The following is a 20,512-nucleotide window of genomic DNA, read 5'->3' on the forward strand; positions in this document are numbered from 1 at the left end:
AGCATGCAGGCACGTTCGGGCAGAGCATTTTTCTCTGGACCCTTTCTTTGTAGAGAGCTTCCGACAGTGGAAAATTAATACTGCCCTCTACTGACATCTCTCACAGTGATCTCCGCACCAGCTGAGTGAACGTCTTAGCGCGAAGAAAATGTGCGTATTGTTACGCAAGGAGAGTAAATTTTGTTACTCAAAGTCGAAGCTCACAGGGAGCACATCTTTTATAACTGAGAACAGATAAATACATGAAACTTCCTGGCAGATTAAAACTGTGTGCTGGACCGAGACTTGAACTCGGGACCTTTGCCTTTCGCGGGCAAGTGCTCTGCCAACTGAGCTACCCAGGTAGGAGAGCTTCTGTTAAGTTTGGAAGGTAGGAGACGAGGTACTGGCAGAAGTAAAGCTGTGAGGACGGAGCGTGAGTCGTGCTTGGGTAGCTCAGATGGTAGAGCACTTGCCCGCGAAGCGCAAAGGTCTCGAGTTCGAGTCTCGGTCCGGCACACAGGAAGTTTCATATCAGCGCACACTCCGCTGCAGAGTGAAAATCTCATTCTTGATAAATACATGTTCGTTTACTGGAGATATTCCTGCTGTACAAGATATATTTGTGTAATTTGAAAATCTGAAAGTTACTGCTGTAGTTTCGAAACTAATTCAGACATGGCATTGGGGCAGGGATGCACACTATTTTGGTCATCCATCCTCACTGTTACCCTAGTCAAGGACTATTTAAGACAATAACAGTTGGAAACAAAATCTAAAAGAAAATAAAGGCGCAGGAGAATGGAAGGTAGGAACTGCTGAAAAGCTATTTGAGCCTGACGAAAATCAAGCAGAAAGAATTAATTCTATGAAAGTAAGACCGATAAGGTCATGAAAGTGCTAAAAGAAAGAACGAAGAAAACTGTGGATAGGCCAACTTCAGATAGTATTAGTACATTCGGCCAGGGGAGGTTTTCAGGTGGCAATTCTCCATGCTCCTCTGTCTTATGCTATCTTCTTCAGGTCCGCGTGATTTCCGCTTCCTTTTATGTCGTCTATCGTCTTGTATTCGTCCTTCCTCTCAATCTCCCCTCTCAAACTAGGCCTGCCGCAGCGTGTTAGGAAGCACCCCCGTCTCAACAAATATCCCATCCAGTTCTTCTTCCTGTCTCTTACAATTTGTACCAGTCCGTTGAAGAGCGTGAAAAGTGCGTTTAAATTTTCTGCCTGTAACAGTACAACCAATCGAAATGAAATCCAGGATGGGTGCAGTGCCTTAGATTTAAAAAGTGGTCTCACAACGATTGCGCCACAAGAAACATTAGTTTTTGTGTGCACAAAGTGAAACTCTGATAATGATCATCAATATGTCTTTAATTGACATTCAAACTCTTGTGCACGCCATATTATGCTAACAGGTGGAATACCGCCAAACATTTTGTTTACTGCTGGTAAAATTTTTGTATTTCACCATATTAACTGATGTAAGAAAGACTGTAATTGTGTTTACTGCCATTCAAACATATTTTGAAGCGCTCAGTAGTGTGTTTTGTTTACTCGTTATTGTGTTCTATGATAAACGTGGCCCATTAAGTGCGTAAACCTGCCCCACACGAGTGTCACGTTTACACAATCCAATTGAGCCTACATAAAATTATTTTCCACTCTTAAATATAGTAAGGAATTAAAAGTGTATATACCTGTTTATATGGGAATAACCACGCCATAAGAATAAATAATTTTAAACACGATAAATCTAACAAAAAATTTAAAACGTTCCGGAAATAAATCCGCGTAAATGTTCCCCGGTCTCGTCTACACCAGGCAGCACCCTAGGTAGCCTGCAGTGTAGCTGGGGCCTGGAGCAGCACGTCGAGAACGAAGGCAGTTGGCCAGATGGTGGGGATGCAGGAAGACTAGTCTTGCCCTGTGGCGCGTGCTGCCTACGTAGCAGGGGCCGCGGCTCTCGCGAGCCAGTGAGCCGTTGGTACATTATGTATTTATTGCTGGCGCCACGGCCGGAGCCTGGGAGGGGTGGCCCAGTTTCCCGGCCGCTGCTCGGGCTTGCAGAGGCGCCTGCAGGTAAACTGGCCATGTCGGAAAAGCGGGAAAATGCAGCGGCGCGGCGGGCCCCAGGGAAACTCTTTGACGTGGCGCACAAGGCGGCCGGAGGAAAGCGACCACGGCATCTGCCGTAGCATTATCCGAAACATGCTCTTGCGTCAGGATAAAGTTTCCTACGTGACGGTACGTAAGAAAGCATACCCTTTTCATATTTGTATTTTTTTTTACTTACTAATATATTCTCAGGACGCGACCACACTTAGTCCAAATCCAAAAGCAGGGTCGTCTAAGAACTGGCACATTCAGCACTGAAAGCACGTTTATTACCAAAGTACACACAGAACAGAACAGAATTTGATTCCTGGACGAAGAGTGCTGTTATGTGTACAAATATCGATTATTCCTTTACTGATTATCCAAAGGAACAATAAACTGCCCAAGCATTTCTTAGCGATTGCTGTTCGCAAAAATTGCGTGTAAAAGCTCCAAACGTGAAGTCCAAGGTCGCAACAGTGAGCAATTTCCTGATCAGTCGGCACATAAACATCACTTAAAGTAGCTGGAAGACTCTAAAATTACCATTTTTTTTATATAATTGAGATGTTCAATTTCGTACTGTCTCATGTCACAAGAACTAAATTTTATGGGCGACACAAAGAAGTACCATATCCCAGAGAATTGATGGTTATCCAATCAATATTTGTCATACAAAGATTATTTTTATACTTAAAACAAACCAACCAACCAGCGCTCAAACGTAAGTTACACAGCAATCGTTAAAACAGTAGTATTGTTTTACTACTATCAGGTGTGTAGCCCTGTTTCGCTAAACAAGAGGTTTAGCGGAATGTCGGGAATCATTTCTAGAATCGTTTGAGACTTTTGTAAGTAATTAAGAACGTCATACTTCAGATTCAGGTGAAAAGGGGAGGGGCGGGCTAAACTATCTCCTACAGACTAACTTGCAATTGAAGTTATCCTTCGTGGCTCCTGATCTTACGTAAAGTTACTTATACAAAAGCATTCAGTGATATTTAAAGCCGGAAGAAACTTGAAAAGAGCTACTAACACTCGTACTTAGCGTAGGAACTGTCTTGAGAGAGTTTACTAAACGGCGAAAATATAGCTTTCATTTCAGTAAGAAATCGGAAAGGAAATGATTGTCGGAGGACAGACTCAGCATACAGGAAAGTCAAAACAACCTTCCGTGACGTTAAAAGCAAATGTGGTAACATTAAAGTGTGCAACGGGTATTCCACTGTTAAATGCAGAGGAGAGAACGGACAGGTGAAAAGAAGGAAGTTTCGTCTAATGTGATAGAAAAAGAAACAGGAGTCTATTTAGAACAGAAAGGGGATCCAGTAGTAGAATCGGAATTTAAGAGAGCTTCGGAGGACTTAAGATCAAATAAGACAGAAGGGATATGTAACATTCCATCAGAATTTCTAAAATCATTGGGGAAGTGGCAAAAAAAAAGACTATCCAAGTTGGTGTATAGACTGTGTGAGTCTGGTGACATACCATCTGAGTTTTGGAAAGATATCATCCATACAGTTCCGAAAACTGCTAGAGTTGACAAGTGCGAGAATTATCGTACAGTCAGCATAACAGCTCATGCATTCAAGTTGTTGACAAGAATAATATACAGAAGAAGTGAAAAGAAAATAGAGGATGTGTTAGACGATGATTAGTTCGGCTTTAGGAAAGGTAAAGGCACCAGAGAGGCAATTCTGATCATAGAAGCAAGACTAAAGAAAAACCAAGACACGTTCATAGGATTTGTCGACCTGGAAAAAGCGTTCGACAATGTAAAATGGTGCAAGATGTTCGAAATTCTGAGGTAAATGGGGATAAGCTATAGGAAGAGACGGGTAATACACAATATGTGCAAGGGCCAAGAGAGAATAATATGAGTTGAGACCGAGAACGAAACCAAGTACTCGGATTAAAAAGGAATGTAGTCTTTCACCCTACTGTTCAATCAGTACATCGAAGAAGCAATATTGGAAATAAAATAAAAGGTTCAGGAGTGGAATTAAAATTCTAGGTGATTGGATATCACTGATACGATTCGATGATGACATTGCCATCCTGCGTGAAAGTAAAGAAGAATTGTGTGATTTGCTGAATGGAATGAAGAACCGAATGAGTACAGCATATGGACTGAGATTAAATCGAATAAAGACGAAAGTAATGAAAGGAGCAGAAATAAGAACATCTAGAAACTTAGCATCAGGATTGGCCACGAACTAGATGAAGTTAAGGAATGCAGCTGCCTAGGCAGTAAAATAACTTATGACGGAAGTAGCAAGGAGGACATCAAAATCAGACTAGCAAGGGCAAAAAGAGCATTCCTGGCCTAGCGAAGTCTACTAGTATCAAACATAGGCCTTGATTTGAGGAAGACATTTCTGAGAATGTTCGTCTGGAGCACATCATCCTATGGTAGTGAAACATGGACTGTGGGAAAACCGGAACACGAGAGAATCGAAGCATTTGAAATGTGTTGCTACAGATGAATGTTGACAGATAATGTAAGGAATGAGGTGGTTCTGCGCAGAATCGGAGAATAAGGAATATGTGGAAAACACTGATAACGAGAAGGGACAGGATAATCTGACATCTGTTAAGACGTGAGGGAAAATACGTCCATGGTACTAGAGGGAGCTGCACGGGGCAAAAACTGTAGAGGAACAGGTTGGAATACATCCAGCAAGTAATTGAGGACGTAGGTTGCAGTGCTACTCTGAGGTGAAGAGGTTGCCAGAAAACTGACTACCCAAAAAAAAAAAAAAAAAAAAATGGAGTGAAGTTACAGCTTACTGGGGAATATTGTTGGTTGCCCGTTGAAGAAGCTGCGAATTCTCGGCGAAATCTGAAATATTACTGGGGATAATTATTTTCTCGCAATAGGTAGTCCGGAATCCATTGAATCCCATGAGAGAATTGTTAATGGAAAATAGATGGAGGTCCGTAAATAGAGTTTCGTTAAATAATTTTGAAAGGAATAATAATGTTGCTTCAAATACCAATCTAGGTTGCATTAATCCGAATGATCTGTAGGGCAAAATAATGGTTCGTGTTATTGAGTCCAGTTTTCGCCAGAAATTAAACACGAACACATACCTTTTAATTACGTGAACTGGCCAGAAAGTAATGCACCGCAATTTTTCTTCAACAATTCTTTATCGAACATAATGAGAATTACACACACTAAAGAATGGTGTTTAATCTACACATTCTATTTTTGCACGTCATCTCCATCCCTTCTATGGCCTTCCTCCAGCGCGAAACTAGGCCGTGTATGCCCTGTCGGTACCAATCCCTGTCCTGGTGGCGGAGCCAGTGTTTTACTGTTTCAGTCACCTCCTCATCATTCTCAAAATGTTCCACGAATGGCATCATTCAATGACCCAATCATCATCAGGTGTGACAACCGTGGATGGTCTCCCAAACTGCAGCAAATCGTGGAGCTCCGCAGAACCGCCTTCTGATGGATGACCTCAGCCTTCGTGCCCAGCGACTGACTGTACTCCTGTCGGCAGTAGATGCTCCACAGACTTTGCACAAGCGTATGTGAATGTTCCCCACAGTAACTTTTTCGCAAGTGAGAAATTCAATGACGGCACGTGGCTTCTAACGTAAATCACTACAGGCGCCATGTTGAAACTGTCGTGCATCTACGCTTTTTGTCGAAAGTGGCGGAAACTTGTCCCGCCCACTCAGGAGACTTCAAATAATACATATGTAAAGTTTGGCATTCATAGGAATGTGGGAATTTAAGGAGATGGGACCTGGATAAACTGAAAGAACCAGAGGTTGTAAAGAGTTTCAAGGAGAGCATAAGGGAATAATTGACAGGAATGGGGAAAAGAAATACACTAGAAGAAGAATGGGTAGCTTTGAGGAATGAAATAGTTAAGGCGGCAGAGGATCAATTAGGTAAAAAGACGAGGGCTAGTAGAAATCATTGGGTAACAGAAGAGATACTGAATTTAATTGATGAAAGGAGAAAATATAAAAATGCAGTAAGTGAAGCAGGCAAAAAGGAATACAAACGTCTCAAAAATGAGATCAACAGGAAGTGCAAAATGGCTAAGCAGGGATGGCTAGAGGACAAATATAAGGATGTAGAGGCTTATCTCACTAGGGGTAAGGTAGATACTGCCTACAGGAAAATTAAAGAGACCTTTGGAGAAAAGACAATCACTTGCATGAATAGCAAGAGCTCAGATTGAAATCCAGTGCTAAGCAAAGAAGGGAAAGCAGAAAGGTGGAAGGAGTATATAGAGGGTCTATACAAGGGCAGTGTACTTGAGGACAATATTATGGAAATGGAAGAGGATGTAGATGAAGATGAAATGGGAGATACGATACTGCGTGAAGAGTTTGACAGAGCACTGAAAGACCTGAATCGAAACAAGGCCCCGGGAGTAGACAACATACCATTGGAACTACTGACGGCCTTGACGGTCTTGACAAAACTCTACCATCTGGTGAGCAAGATGTATGAGACGGGCGAAATTCCCTCAGACTTCAAGAAGAATATAATAATTCCAATCCCAAAGAAAGAAGGTGTTGACAGATGTGAAAATGACCGAACTATCAGTTTAATAAGTCACAGCTGCAAAATACTAACGCGAATTCTTTCCAGACGAATGGAAAAACTAGTAGAAGCCGACATCGGGGAAGATCAGTTAGGATTACGTAGAAATACTGGAGCACCTGAGGCAATACTGACCATACGACTTATCTTAGAAGAAAGATTAAGGAAAGGGAAACCTACGTTTCTAGCAGTTGTAGACTTAGAGAAAGCTTTTGACAATGTTGACTGGAATACTCTCTTTCAAATTCTGAATGTGGCAGGGGTAAAATACAGGGAGCGAAAGGCTATTTAGAATTTGTACAGAAAGCAGATGGCAGTTATAAAGAGTCGAAGGACATGAAAGGGAAGCAGTGGTTGGGAAGGGAGTGAGACAGGGTTGTAGCCTCTCCCCGATGCTATTCAATCTGTATATCGAGCAAGCACTAAAGGAAACAAAAGAAAAGTTCGGAATAGGTATTAAAATATATGGAGAAGAAATAAAAACTTTGAGGTTCGCCGATGACATTGTAATTCTGTCAGAGACAGCAAAGAACTTGGAAGAGCAGTTGAACGGAATGGACAGTGTCTTGAAGGAGGGTAAAAGATGAACATCAACAAAAGCAAACCGATGATAATGGAATGTAGTCAAATTAAGTCGGGTGATGCTGCGGGAATTAGATTAGGAAATGAGATACTTACAGTAGTAAAGGAGTTTTGCTATTTGGGAAGTAAAATAACTGATGATGGTCGAAGTAGGGAGGATATAAAATGTAGACTTGCAATGGCAAGGAAAGCGTTTCTGAAGAAGAAAAATTTGTTAACATCGAGTGCAGATTTTAAGTTTCAGGAAGTCGTTTCTGAAAGTATTTGTATGGAGTGTAGCCATGTATGGAAGTGAAACATGGGCGATAAATAGTTTGGACAAGAAGAGAATAGAAGCTTTAGAAATGTGGTGCTACAGAAGAATGCTGAAGATTAGATGGGTAGATCACATAACTAATGAGGAGGTATTGAATAGGATTGGGGAGAAGAGAAGTTTGTGGCACAACTTGACTAGAAGAAGGGATCGGTTGGTAGGACATGTCCTGAGGCATCAAGGGATCACAAATTTAGCATTGGAGGGCAGCGTGGAGGGTAAAAATCGTGGAGGGAGACCAAGAGAAGAATACACTAAGCAGATTCAGAAGGATGTAGGCTGCGGTGGGTACTGGGAGATAAAGAAGCTTGCACCGGATAGAGTAGCATGGAGAGCTGCATCAAACCAGTCTCAGGACTGAAGACCACAACAACAACAACAACAACAAACAACAACATCATCTTACAATGCCACACGAATAACATGATGTTCAGTACTAGGCTGCGTAATTTATGAGACTAAAACAGCTGTAGAACAAAACCGAGGTTTCGACCGTTTCCTAGGCGACGAAAATTCTGTTTCACTTGTCGCGTCACAGCCTAGGTGACGTCTCTAGAACGCCGTTGACAGTCTGACATCGGGACGTCTGTGGACACGGGCGCTGGCCCGGCAGTCCTAGCCGCGCTGTGTGTAGCCCAGCGTGGGCTCGCAAAGCCTGACCTGGCGCCGTTAGACATTTATTGGCTGCAAAGTGGCGCCAAGTTCGCCCCACACCACTGCTCGCTCTCTCCTCGGGGCGGCGTTAAACTTTGAGACGAGTACACTCGCAGCGCTACTCGGGTGCCGTTGTGAATACTTGAAGCGGGCAGTTGCCTGTCGCTGTTGTGCTTGCCGCTGCTTCCTCTGGACACAAGATGACGTACGAACAAGGAGACGGCACGATCGTGGGGTCGGGGATTTGTCCGCAGTTTTGTGGGAGAAAGAGGACGCCTAACACCTCACGCGGTTAAAATATTAGGACGCACTACTCGGAAAATGCCAAGAAAAATCGATCCCAAGCTTCTTAGTGGCCTTATGAGCATAAAATGTTAGTCCATTGTCGTGCCATCGTCTGGCCTACGTGGTTAGCGCTCGCACACTTACGCCAGAGGTCTCTGGTTCGATTCCTCCTCCAGTACTTTTTTTCCCTTCTGTTGCTTGCAAAATTGCAGCGCGTTGTTACAGGAGAATCGTGAAATAAATTCCCGGCAAGATTGTATAAAAATTCATTCTATAATTCACCATCAATTATCGTCACCATTATCCGAGACGGATTTATTGAAAACGCCCTGTGATTGTAAAATATCCGCTTTTATATGTTGCGCAAGATGTCTCAAAAATTATTGCTTTGTTTGTTTTGACGATAATTACCTCTGCGGTTCTTGTTTATAATTATTATATGTATAAAAATTGAATGTTTCCCAATCGAGTTTGTTTTTCTTATTAAAAAGGCAATCTTTCTCCTCATACTTTACCATGAAAAATGGAAAATCCACCGCCATGAATTGTGTTGTTAGACAAAAAGAAAATAACTTTTATTCAATAATGTAACTAATTTGTTAAATATAATGTAGGATTGAGAAACTTTCTGAATAATTGGTGGAATAACCCAACAAAATAAAACAAAAGAAAAAAAAGTGCCAGAGGAGGAATCGAACACGAGACCTCAGGCTTAAGAATCCGGGCCCTTAACACCTAGGCCAGACGGCGGGTCGGTAGGGGACTAACATTTTATACTCATAAGGCACCTAAGAAACTTTGGATCGATTTTTCCCGGGATTTTTCCCGGGATTTTCCGGGTAGTGCGTCCTAATATTTCAACCATGTGAGGTGTTAGGGGTGTTTCACCACACAAAATTGCGGACAAATCCCCGACCCCCACCGTCGTACCGTCTCCTTGTAAGGACCGATTCCGTTCGGAAACTGAATATGCTGCCGACTTAATCCTCGTCTGGGTGACCTTCACTTTCTCTCTCTCTCTCTCTCTCTCTCTCTCTCTCTCTCTCTCTGTGTGTGTGTGTGTGTGTGTGTGTGTGTGTGTGTGTGTGTGTGTGTGTGTGTGTGTGTGTGTGTGTGTTCGCGCGCGCGCGTTTCCCCCCCCCCCCCCCTCTCCTTCCTCAGTTCGTATCTGTTCGTGTTATGTATATTATATGCTGCCCAAAAAACGCTCACCTTCTTCTAGTGTGGCCCAGGTAACCTAATAGGTTGAACATCCATGTTTTATAGGATCACTTTGAAAGGTTACCGTCAAACCTCCTTGCCTAGGAACGCCAGATTAAAGTTGATGTCGTGGATGCCGGAAACAGCGATCGTGTGAGACCCATCTCGCTTTATTTGTTCATGCGATCCAGAAAATATTAGATACAGGCTCCCAGTTAGATGCCATTTTCCTTGACTTCCGGAAGGCGTTCGATACAGTCCCGCACTGTCGCCTGATAAACATAGTAAGAGCCTACGGCATATCACACCAGCTGTGTGGCCGGATTGAAGAGTTTTTAGCCAACAGAACACAACATGTTGTTCTCAATGGAGAGACGTCTACAGACGTTAAAGTAACCTCTGGGGTACCACAGGGGAGTGTTATAGGACCATTGCTTTTCACAATATATAGAAATGACCTAGTAGATAGTGTCGGAAGTTCCATGCGGCTTTTCGCGGATGATGCTGTAGTATACAGAGAAGTTGCAGCATTAGAAAATTGTAGTGAAATGCAGGAAGATCTGCAGCGGATAGGCACTTGGTGCAGCGAGTGGCAACTGATCTTTAACATAGACAAATGTAACGTATTGCGAATACATAGAAAGAAGGATCCTTCGAGACGGTAGAAGGCTGAGTGACTCTAAAATGTACACAGAAATTCTCGACTCACTTCAGTACCTTTGTATGGAAGACAGGGCGAACTGTAGGTGCAAAGTGGGCGGGGGACAGGAAGGGTAGACGTGTGAATTTAACCATCGCAGGTGTGTTTTATGGAAACACGGCTTTACATACAAAGACGGGGTAAAGCTGTTAAAGCATATTTTCAAAAGATGTGGAATCTAAAGATAAAATACTTCAAACATAAAAATCGAGAGTCTTAAAATTTGAAAACTAATAAGTTAACATTAGAAACAAACTTACAGGAACCTGTGAAAGCTAAGTTTTAAAATAAATTTCGCCATCTTTTTGAAGTTAGTAACTAACTTACATAGTCTTAGATAAAATAGTTACTTGAACATCAAGCCTCGCAATACCAACTGGGGAGGGGGTGACGGTACTTTGTGCCCACCTTTCAAAGATATTGTAATCTAGTGATGTTCCTTATATTTCAAAATTTTTGAAAAAAAATGCTCTTTATTTTTAGCGGTTTCTTATACCAGAGCCCGCATCTCGTGGTCGTGCGGTAGAGTTCTCGCTTCCCACGCCCGGGTTCCCGGGTTCGATTCGCGGCGGGGTCAGGGATATTCTCTGCCTCGTTATGGCTGGGTGTTGTGTGATGTCATTAGGTTAGTTAGGTTTAAGTAGTTCGAAGTTCTAGGGGACTGATGACCATAGATGTTAAGTCCCATATTGCTCAGAGCCATTTAACCATTTTTTCTTATACCAGATTCCGTACTTGTTTTAAATTTGTCAGTGAAACTTATCCCAAACGCAAAGTCTTAGTATCGGGTGTGACCTTCTGCAACAAGTGTCATATTCATATTTTCAGGTCCGTGAATGAAGTTCAGTGAAAATTAAAAGAATCTGTATTTTTAATTTTTTGTGGTGGTCATATAGTACCATTTCTCTCTGTGTGTAAATTATCGAAAATGCTTTGGTTTTGCTAGGAATGTGCTTAAATCTATTTTCATATTCTGGACTTTACTTATGTACTAACGCCTGGTTAAAAATGTTGTTAATAAAAGTTACGAACAATTAACGAAATTGGTTTTTTTGTAGCCGGCCGCGGTGGTCTCGCGGTTCTAGGCGCGCAGTCCGGAACCGCGCGACTGCTACGGTCGCAGGTTCGAATCCTGCCTCGGGCATGGATGTGTGTGATGTCCTTAGGTTAGTTAGGTTTAAGACGTTCTAAGTCTAGGGGACTGATGACCTCAGATGTTAAGTCCCATAGTGCTCAGAGCCATTTGAACCATTTTTTTTTGTTTTTTTTTTGTGGTGGGCATAAAGCAATGCACCCCCTCCCTCTACCCTTGATAGTCCACGTTATGGAAAATGCGTTGGTACTGTTAGGGTTAAAAATCATTCGGAATAAAATGAAGTGTAATAGCTACATACTTTAAAAGAATGTGAAAAGTTCACATTGCATACTTCAAACGAATACATATACTGATTCAAATAGCCGGATGGCTTTCCTCTTCCTGTATGTTTGTCATTTCTTTCAAAGCTTTGTCGATCTGAATATGTCCAGATAAGGACTGAAGTCGGTTAGCGTATGTGTTGAATAGCAATTGTGACTGAAATGTAATGAAACGATCGTATGAGACGTATGGTATTATCGACCTGTATAGTTACCTTCCTTTCTTGAATGTTAATTTATATACGAAATTAAAAATTGTGAATGTCGATCCTACTATTCTCCTTCCAGTTTACTCGACATTTTGGTAATTTAGTAAGGGTAGTACTGTAACACCAGTCTTTAACAGAACAAGTAGTCCTAATGGAAAATCCACGTATGACACTGTTATACGGGGAATAGTGCATATGGTATAATGTTACTCCTTTTACTGGACCTGACCGGTCCTCATAAACTTCAGCAGTCTTCCATAGCACTAAATTTCAAAAACTTCTATTTTCACTTTATGTAAATTTCCAGTCGTCCACGTTTAACTTCCACACACCACAGTTATGCATCCCTCACACCGCAAATTTACCTTTAACGCATTGTCTGGCATCGTCTGAGACTGTTTAATTTAGCCGTACATTTTTCCGCATCTCGTATTCCAGCGAGATGTTCTGCAGGACACGCTGAATGATTTTCCCATCCCTGTTGGTCGCCGCTTTCGGTTTCAGCACGACGGAGCCCTCTCACACGTATTTCAGCAGACAAGTGAGATCTGCAGGCAACTCTTCCTGGCCGCTTGATTAGTCATGTTGGGCCAGTCGTATAGCCACAGGATCTGTCCCCAGTCGATGTTTTCTTGTCGCGGGTATCTGAAGGGCTTTCTCTATGGAACATCTGGTACATCGCCGGAGGACCTAGTGATCAAGGTTGTTGCGGCAGCAGGATGTCTTCGAGATACACCAGGTAGCTTTGAGAGGGTGCGCCGTTCAGTGCAACGCCAATATCGGGCGCGTTTCAATGCACCTGGACAAAACTTTGAGCATCTCCTGTAGTGAGCGCCTATTTGTAGCATGTTACAAAGTAACTGCAACGCCTTTTAGTAGCCCCGGATAGCCTTTGCGATCCGCGGTTCATATGTGATCCTTGGTTTGTTCCCGATGTGCGATGTCAGTACGTAACCGTTTTTTTTTAATCAACCTGTATTTCAACATTCTTAATTCTTCTTATTCTTCGGAGCACTTGAACGCTCTTAAAAGCGCGAATTTAAGATATTTTCGTGGGTTTCACTGTTTGGCGCTTTGCCCACGGCCACGTCCTCTGTGGCGAGTGCTGCCAACCGCTGAGTGGTTAATGTCTGGGGGCCAGTGTGCCCGACCACAACCTCTTCCAAAAAATGTCGCCGTGACGCGCTCGCGCGACCTTCTGGGGAACGCAAATGTCGCTGTAACGGACGTCTCTCGCTGGAAAATTAAAACTTCCCCAGGACGAATTGACCCCGGCGGCCATTGTTCGGGGGCAGACAAATTAGTAATGGCATTCCAGTTCCAGCGAAGGACGTGTTCTAGAAGGGGCAAGAGGGGAAACGCTGCTGGAAAAGTGTGCGGTCCCCGACTCTCGATATGAATGGGCTTTATGCACGAGTTGTCAAGTTTTCATGGCGCCGTAAAATCCAACTTAGCTGTCGTTGGAGGTCTGAGGAGGGGTGGGAGGATGAATTACCAGCGACGTCGGACACCGCTGGTGATGGTTATTTTCCATTGCGTCTCACTCACCAGTTCGTCTCTCAGTAGTAAAATATGCAGGGCTTCTCTCGCGGTGTTTCAAAATGCTAAATTTGCAGTGCTGCTCGTCGCGAACGTGAAAGTTCTCGCTGAATTCCCTGCTCCGACAGGGCAGAGTCTCTTAAAGTGTGTTCCGCAGTACGCTAAAGATACGTGGAGGACACTCAAAGATTCAGTCGAACTTAACTAGCTTTTTTCCACACATTGAAGAAAGCACCTTCACAAACAGTCAACATTTACGCCTATACAAAATGAAATAAAATATAATGAACTTTGATGTTCGGTACGAATGCGACAAAGGCGGCGTATGTTAAGGCTGTGACAAGAAGTATGTACTATTTATGGAATATTCCGTCGACTCTCGGAGGAACGTAGACATATTATGAAACATACCCTTAGAAAAATTTATAAATTACTTGTCTACATTGAGATTCAATTGCCATTCCCTGCACCATGCGTCAATTCGTTGCCGATCCTCCTGCATTTCAGTAAAATTTTCCATTGTTACAACCTCTCGACTACAGCATCATCCGCAAAAGCCCTCAGTGAACTTCCGATGTTATCCACAAGGTCATTGGTATATGTTGTGAATAGCGACGGTCCTACGACACTCCCCTGCGGCACACCTGAAATCACTCTTACTTCGGAAGACTTCTCTCCAATGAGACTGACATGCTGCGTTCTGTTATCTAGGAACTCGTCAATCCAATCACACAATTGGTCTGTTAGTCCATATGCTCTTACTTTGTTCATTCACACCTGAAATCACTCTTACTTCGGAAGACTTCTCTCCAATGAGACTGGCATGCTGCGTTCTGTTATCTAGGAACTCGTCAATCCAATCACACAATTGGTCTGTTAGTCCATATGCTCTTACTTTGTTCATTAAACGACTGTGGGGAACTGTATCAAACGCCTTGCGGAATTCAAGAAGCACGCATTTACCCGGGGAACTCGTATCTATGGCTCTCTGAGTCTCGTGGAAGAATAGCACGAGCTGGGTTTCAAACGATCGTCTTTTTCGAAACCCTTGCTGATCCCTACAGAGTAGATTTCTAGTCTCCAGAAAAGTCATTATACTCGAACATAATACGTGTTCCAAAATTCTGCAACTGATTGACGTTAGAGATATAGGTCTATAGCTCTGCACATCTGTTCGACGTCCCTTCTTGAAAACGGAGATGACATGTGCCCTTTTTCAATCCTCTGGAACGCTACGCTCTTCTAGAGACCTACGGTACACCGCTGCAAGAAGGGGGGCAAGTTCCTTCGCGTACTCTGTGTAAAACCGAACTGGTATCCCATCAGGTCCAGCGGCCTTTCCTCTTTTGAGCGATTTTAATTGTTTTTCTATCCATCTGTCATCTATTTCGATAGCTACCATGTTGTCATCTGTGCGACAATCTAGAGAAGGAACTACACTGCAATCTTTCTCTATGATACTAGAACATCCAACAGATTCAGTCGATATGAGTCCCCGTGCTACTACAACCTGTTCACCAAAATGAAGAACCCTCTTCGTGGCACTCTCCACCACACAAGACACTACAGCATCCGCACCTTAGGGCGTTCCTTGCCTGACAGATGGACTCGCTGACGGTGTACTATGCCGTCCATCCGTGTGGGCGAAGGTCATGGAGATGATGGATGGTTATATTGAGGGCACGTCTGCCAGTAAGGTCTGGTATGAATTTCAACCGTGTTACCACTACTTTTTAACCAACCCATGTAATAACGCATGTTTGAAAGACTTTTCCCATGGTTTTGTGCCTGGATGAAGTATAGGGACATGCGACAGACTCCCGAAAACTCAACCGCGTTGAAAACACGTTTTTTGTAAAACGACTCTTACGACTTCTCCATTTCCACTCTTCAATCAATCTGGCCTGGCACAATGAGAGATTAACATCAGTCCTGTCGAAAGAGTACAAGCCAACAACTTACTTACGTTAGAAAATTGTAGGAGTGTCTTTGTCATTCTGGACGACAGCTTCCTAAAGTTCTGTGCTGCCCAGGTCGTAACCCCTGACACCACCTCCCGACAGGTACTCCATCCCTTGGCAGGTTGAAATTCGGCGTGGCGGCTCGTTACAGAACATGAAACAATTGTCCAAAACCGTTATTACATTTATTTTCACCCACATGCATCACGCAGCAAATATCTTAACAGTGCTGACCCAGCATTACTGCCGTATACGGAGGAATAGGGGGAATAACAAAAGTTCATATACTACTGATACAGTCGGATCTGTACACAATCACTCTTTGTGTAGTTGCTGAGTTTGCCGTCTGGAAGGTAGCCGCCTCGTCTCCGATGAATACATCCATAACGTTCGCTGTCTTCGTCACTTTTGCACCGAGTATAAAAAGTTTACAGGTGGTAGCAAGGATCAGTTGTTGTTGTATTTCATTTAATTTAATTTTGTAGAGGCGTAAATGTTTACTTTTTCTGAAGGTCCTTTCTTCAATGTGATGAAGAAAGACAGTTATGTTAGGCTGAACTGTTGAGTGACCTCCATGTATCTCAGCGTACTTGGCATCCAACAGTTGTACCGGGTGATCAAAAAGTCAGTATAAATTTGAAAACTGAATAAATCACGGAATAATGTAGATAGAGAGGTACAAATTGACACATATGCTTGCATTGACACGGTTTTATTACAACCAAAAAATACAAACGTTCAAAAAATGTATGACAGATGACGCTTCATCTGATCAGAATAGCAATAATTATCATAACAAAGTAATACAAAGCAAAGATGATGATCTTTACAGGAATTCCTCAATATGTCCACCATCATTCCTCAACAATAGCTGTAGTCGAGGAATAATGTTGTGAACAGCACTGTAAAGCATGTCCGGAGTTATGGTGAGGCATTGGCGTCGGATGTTGTCTTTCAGCATCCCTAGAGATGTCGGTCGCTCACGATACACTTGCGACTTCAGGTAACCCCAGAGCCAATAATGGCACGGACTGAGGTCTGGGGACCTGGGAGGCCACGCATGACGAAAGTGGCGGCTAAGCACACGATCATCACCAAACGACGCGCGCAAGAGATATGTCGGACATTTGGTGATTTTTTTTCGGTTCTAATAAAACCCCATGTCATTCCAAGCATGTGTGTCAATTTTTACCTCTCTATCTACATAATTCCGTGGTTTATTAAGTTTTCCAATTTATACTGACTTTTTGATCACCCGGTACATGATGTATGGTCTGGCACCGAGTTTTGCTTCCCTCTGGGGTTTCAAAATTTTATTATAAAGCGTGGCGTCCTGCTATCATTTCTGTCGAAATCTGACGTTTTTGAGACGGTGGCTGGCTGTGTACAAAACGCCCGTCGGTTCTTGCATACAACGAAACAGTAAACAGTCATTGTTAACAATGCTATTTACTTGCGCAAATAGCGCATTTATCGGTTTCGAACCGACAGGTTCATCTTCAGACGCCTGTTGAAGGATATATTACATCTATTGTTGTTTCCATTAGCTGTTAGCTTTTTTAACAACTAACGTAAACAGCAACAAGAAATGTAATATTAACGTGGTTAGCTGTTTGAAGATGAACCAACAGTCACTTTTCGGACCATTCAGATATTTTTTTTCTAAATCGTTTTGCAGTTTGTTTTGATCTTCCGGTGACTCTTTTAGTCGATAAACGACAGCGTCATCTGCAAACAGCCGAAGACGGCTGCTCAGATTGTCTCCCAAATCGTTTATATAGGTAAGGAACAGCAAAGGGCCTATAACACTACCTCGGGGAACGCCAGAAATCACTTCGGGTTTACCCGATGACTTTCCGTCCATTACTTCGAACTGTGACCCCTCTGACAGGAAATCACAGATCCAGTCAAATAACTGAGACTATATTCCATAAGCATGCAATTTCTCTACAGTACAGTGTCAAAAGCCTTTTGGAAAGCCAGAAATACGGACTCGATCTCAAATCCCTTGTCAGTAGCACTCAACACTTCATGTTTCACAGGAACGATGTTTTCTAAACCCATGTGACTGTGGACCAATAGACAGTTTTCTTCGATGTAGTTCATAACGTTTCAACGCAATATATGTTATAAAGTCCTCCTGCATATCGGCGCTAACGATATGGGCCTGTAATTTAGTGGATTACTCCTACTACCATTCTTGAATGTTGGTGTGACCTGTGAAACTTTCGAGTCTTTGGGTATGGATCTTTCGTCGAGCGAACGGTTGCGTATGATTGTTAAGTAGGGAGCTAAGGCATCAGCATACTCCGAAAGGAACCTAATTGGTATAAAGTCTGGACCAGAAGAGTTGCTTTTATGAAGTGATTCGAATTTCTTCACTACTCCGAGGATATTTACTTCTACGTTACTCATGTTGGCAGCTGTTCTCGATTCGAATTCTGGAATATTTACTTTGTCTTCTTTTGTGAAGGCATTTCGGAAGGCTTTGGCAGCCCTGTCTTCGATAGTATCTCCATTGCCATCGTGCAGAGAAGGCATTGATTGTTTCTTGCGCTAAGATAATTCACATACGACTAGAATCTATTTGGATTTTCAGCCAGTTTTCGAGACAGAGTTTCGTTATGGAAACTTGACGACGGGTGAGGGGTCAATCTCAGTGGGAGCAGTACCCGGAGCGTCCACAGTAGTGGATAGATTGGCATCCACATGGATAATGCCACACGGCCCTCGGATCGCCCCAACTGGCCCTCCACAGTGATGCCCACTGGCAACAGCCTCAAGTTGCGCGAGTGAAGGCGACACCGCCTGGAGCAGGGAGCGAAGGGTCACCAGCTCGGCTCGGATCTGAACACAGCAGTCACATTTCCTATCCATACTAAGTACTCAAACGCGCACGAAATATAGGAGTTTATCCTAAAGAACATTGACAAAATTTTAAATAAGTCACTTACGTGAATCTGTGTCGACTCTCGGTATTCTAGTGCGCTGCTGCTGCTAGGAGACTGACCACTCGACTGGGGGATCTAGCTACTACAAGCTGCTCTTGAAACACGAAGACAAGTGCTTGGTGCAATGCAAACAGCGGTTGTATGCACTACACAGTTACTAAATCGCGGAACTGTGCCTGATAAACAAACAAACACGCACAAAATATAGGAGCTGAAGCTAAAGAACACCGACGAAATTAAATAAGTTGCTTCTTACCAGAAGCTGTGTCAACTCTGAATACTCGTACATATAATTCGCAAACGAGCTGTGTACTCGCCTTCATATACAGCAGACATGCAGGTCCTCCCTGACTGGCCGTTTAACCGACACCGACCTGATCTAACCAAAACAGATAAACAGAAACCTGTGTAATACGAGGGTCGGTGCCCGTGTCGATACAGGTGGAGCCAGTTCGCACTAATCTGCTATTAAAACGAAAGACTGTGTATAGTAAGTACACAAACACGCAATAAATTAAAAGAAAACTAAACTAGTGTCCACACAGGTAACTCAAATTGCGTCGTTCCTGTTTCAACCGCGTAAATTTAATTCTCTAGTGAACGGTGTAATAGCCGTTATCTGCAGGAAGAACACAGGTCCTCTATCACTGGCGGTCTGACCGCCACTAGAGCGGTAGAACGTCTGCCTTTGTAGGATTTACGAGAATTTAGGCCGTCAGGTGCAATTTGAGATCCCCAAGAAGACTTTTTTTTATTCGCTGCACATAATGGCGGGGCTTTTTGAGCTAGGCCGCTTCTTGACGGGCAGTTCTTCCCAGCCAGAACTGTATTATTTGAGAACATTACCACTTGGGAACGGTAGATTGGAGCAGGCTTCTAGTTAAACGCAATAGTTCAAGCCATTAAAGACAAGATCTGCCACAAATGTAGCAAGCTTTTCAAAGCACGTGATCGTGCGTCTCACAGTGCATGAGCATCCACAGCAGCGCGTATCATCACTCTGTCGCGTATAACGAGGGAGTTGAGTCACAGTGTGCTCCGAATTGCCTGTTTAAGAGGCATTTCTACAAAGATCGATCAGTTTAACCGTCCAAAGGCAAACAGGTATATGAATTTACTGCTCACGAGAAAATATTTGCTCTCAAGAAAGAGAGAGAATTTTGAAATATTTCGTGCTCCTTAATGAGTTTGATGGTATCCAGACCAAAAAAGTGTTTATAGTGTGCTTAAATAGGAGAATAATTTGTGAAGGAAATAATCCAGCTCCAGAAACTTTTGAATGAAGCTTTTGATCAGTATGACTAAGAGATTAAAAACCCAGTTTACTCCATTCCTGTGGCCAGATCTCGAAATTGTTTTTGAAAGTAGTTGCATTACCATCCTGTACCAAATATGCGAATAAAAGCCATAAGCAAAGCAGATTCTCAGTGAAAGGCAAACGATTACAACTGACACACCGACTTACATGTGGAACCCCAGAACCTGCTTTCGCACTTTAACTTAAACGTCCACTAAGTAAAATTGGGTGAGGCTAGATGAAGATATTACGTAATGAATTTTGAACAATTAACTATTTACAACTGTTTAATGTATGGAGCCCTTAAATTGTTACACAGTATTACACATTCTTGTGAAATCGCTTTCACTCTGAAACAAAGAAGAGGATAGACTCATTATATTCAATAATATAAGATCGGTGGTTACAAAAATGTCTGACCTTTCGGATGTTTAGCGACTGCGTAATCTGTTACAGTGAATTAACCGCTTTCAAGTATATTTTTAAGTAGCAAATAAAATGACTTTAACACTGCTTCTATGAAAAAGATCAAGGTAAAGCATTTAATCATATGGATTCACATTTAGCAACACGTAAAGCGCTTGAAACTAGCAAAGTATTGTAAGTTTGAAAAGTAGCTCCATTCAGTAATCAGCACACTCAAATGGTGCAAATTAATTAACTCTCTACAAGGACTTATTGTTTTGTACACTACTGGCCATTAAAATTGCTACACCAAGAAGAAATGCAGATGATAAATGGGTATTCATTGGACAG

This window comes from Schistocerca gregaria, chromosome 8 (assembly GCF_023897955.1).
Source record: "Schistocerca gregaria isolate iqSchGreg1 chromosome 8, iqSchGreg1.2, whole genome shotgun sequence".
NCBI classification, from domain to species: Eukaryota; Metazoa; Arthropoda; class Insecta; order Orthoptera; family Acrididae; genus Schistocerca; species Schistocerca gregaria.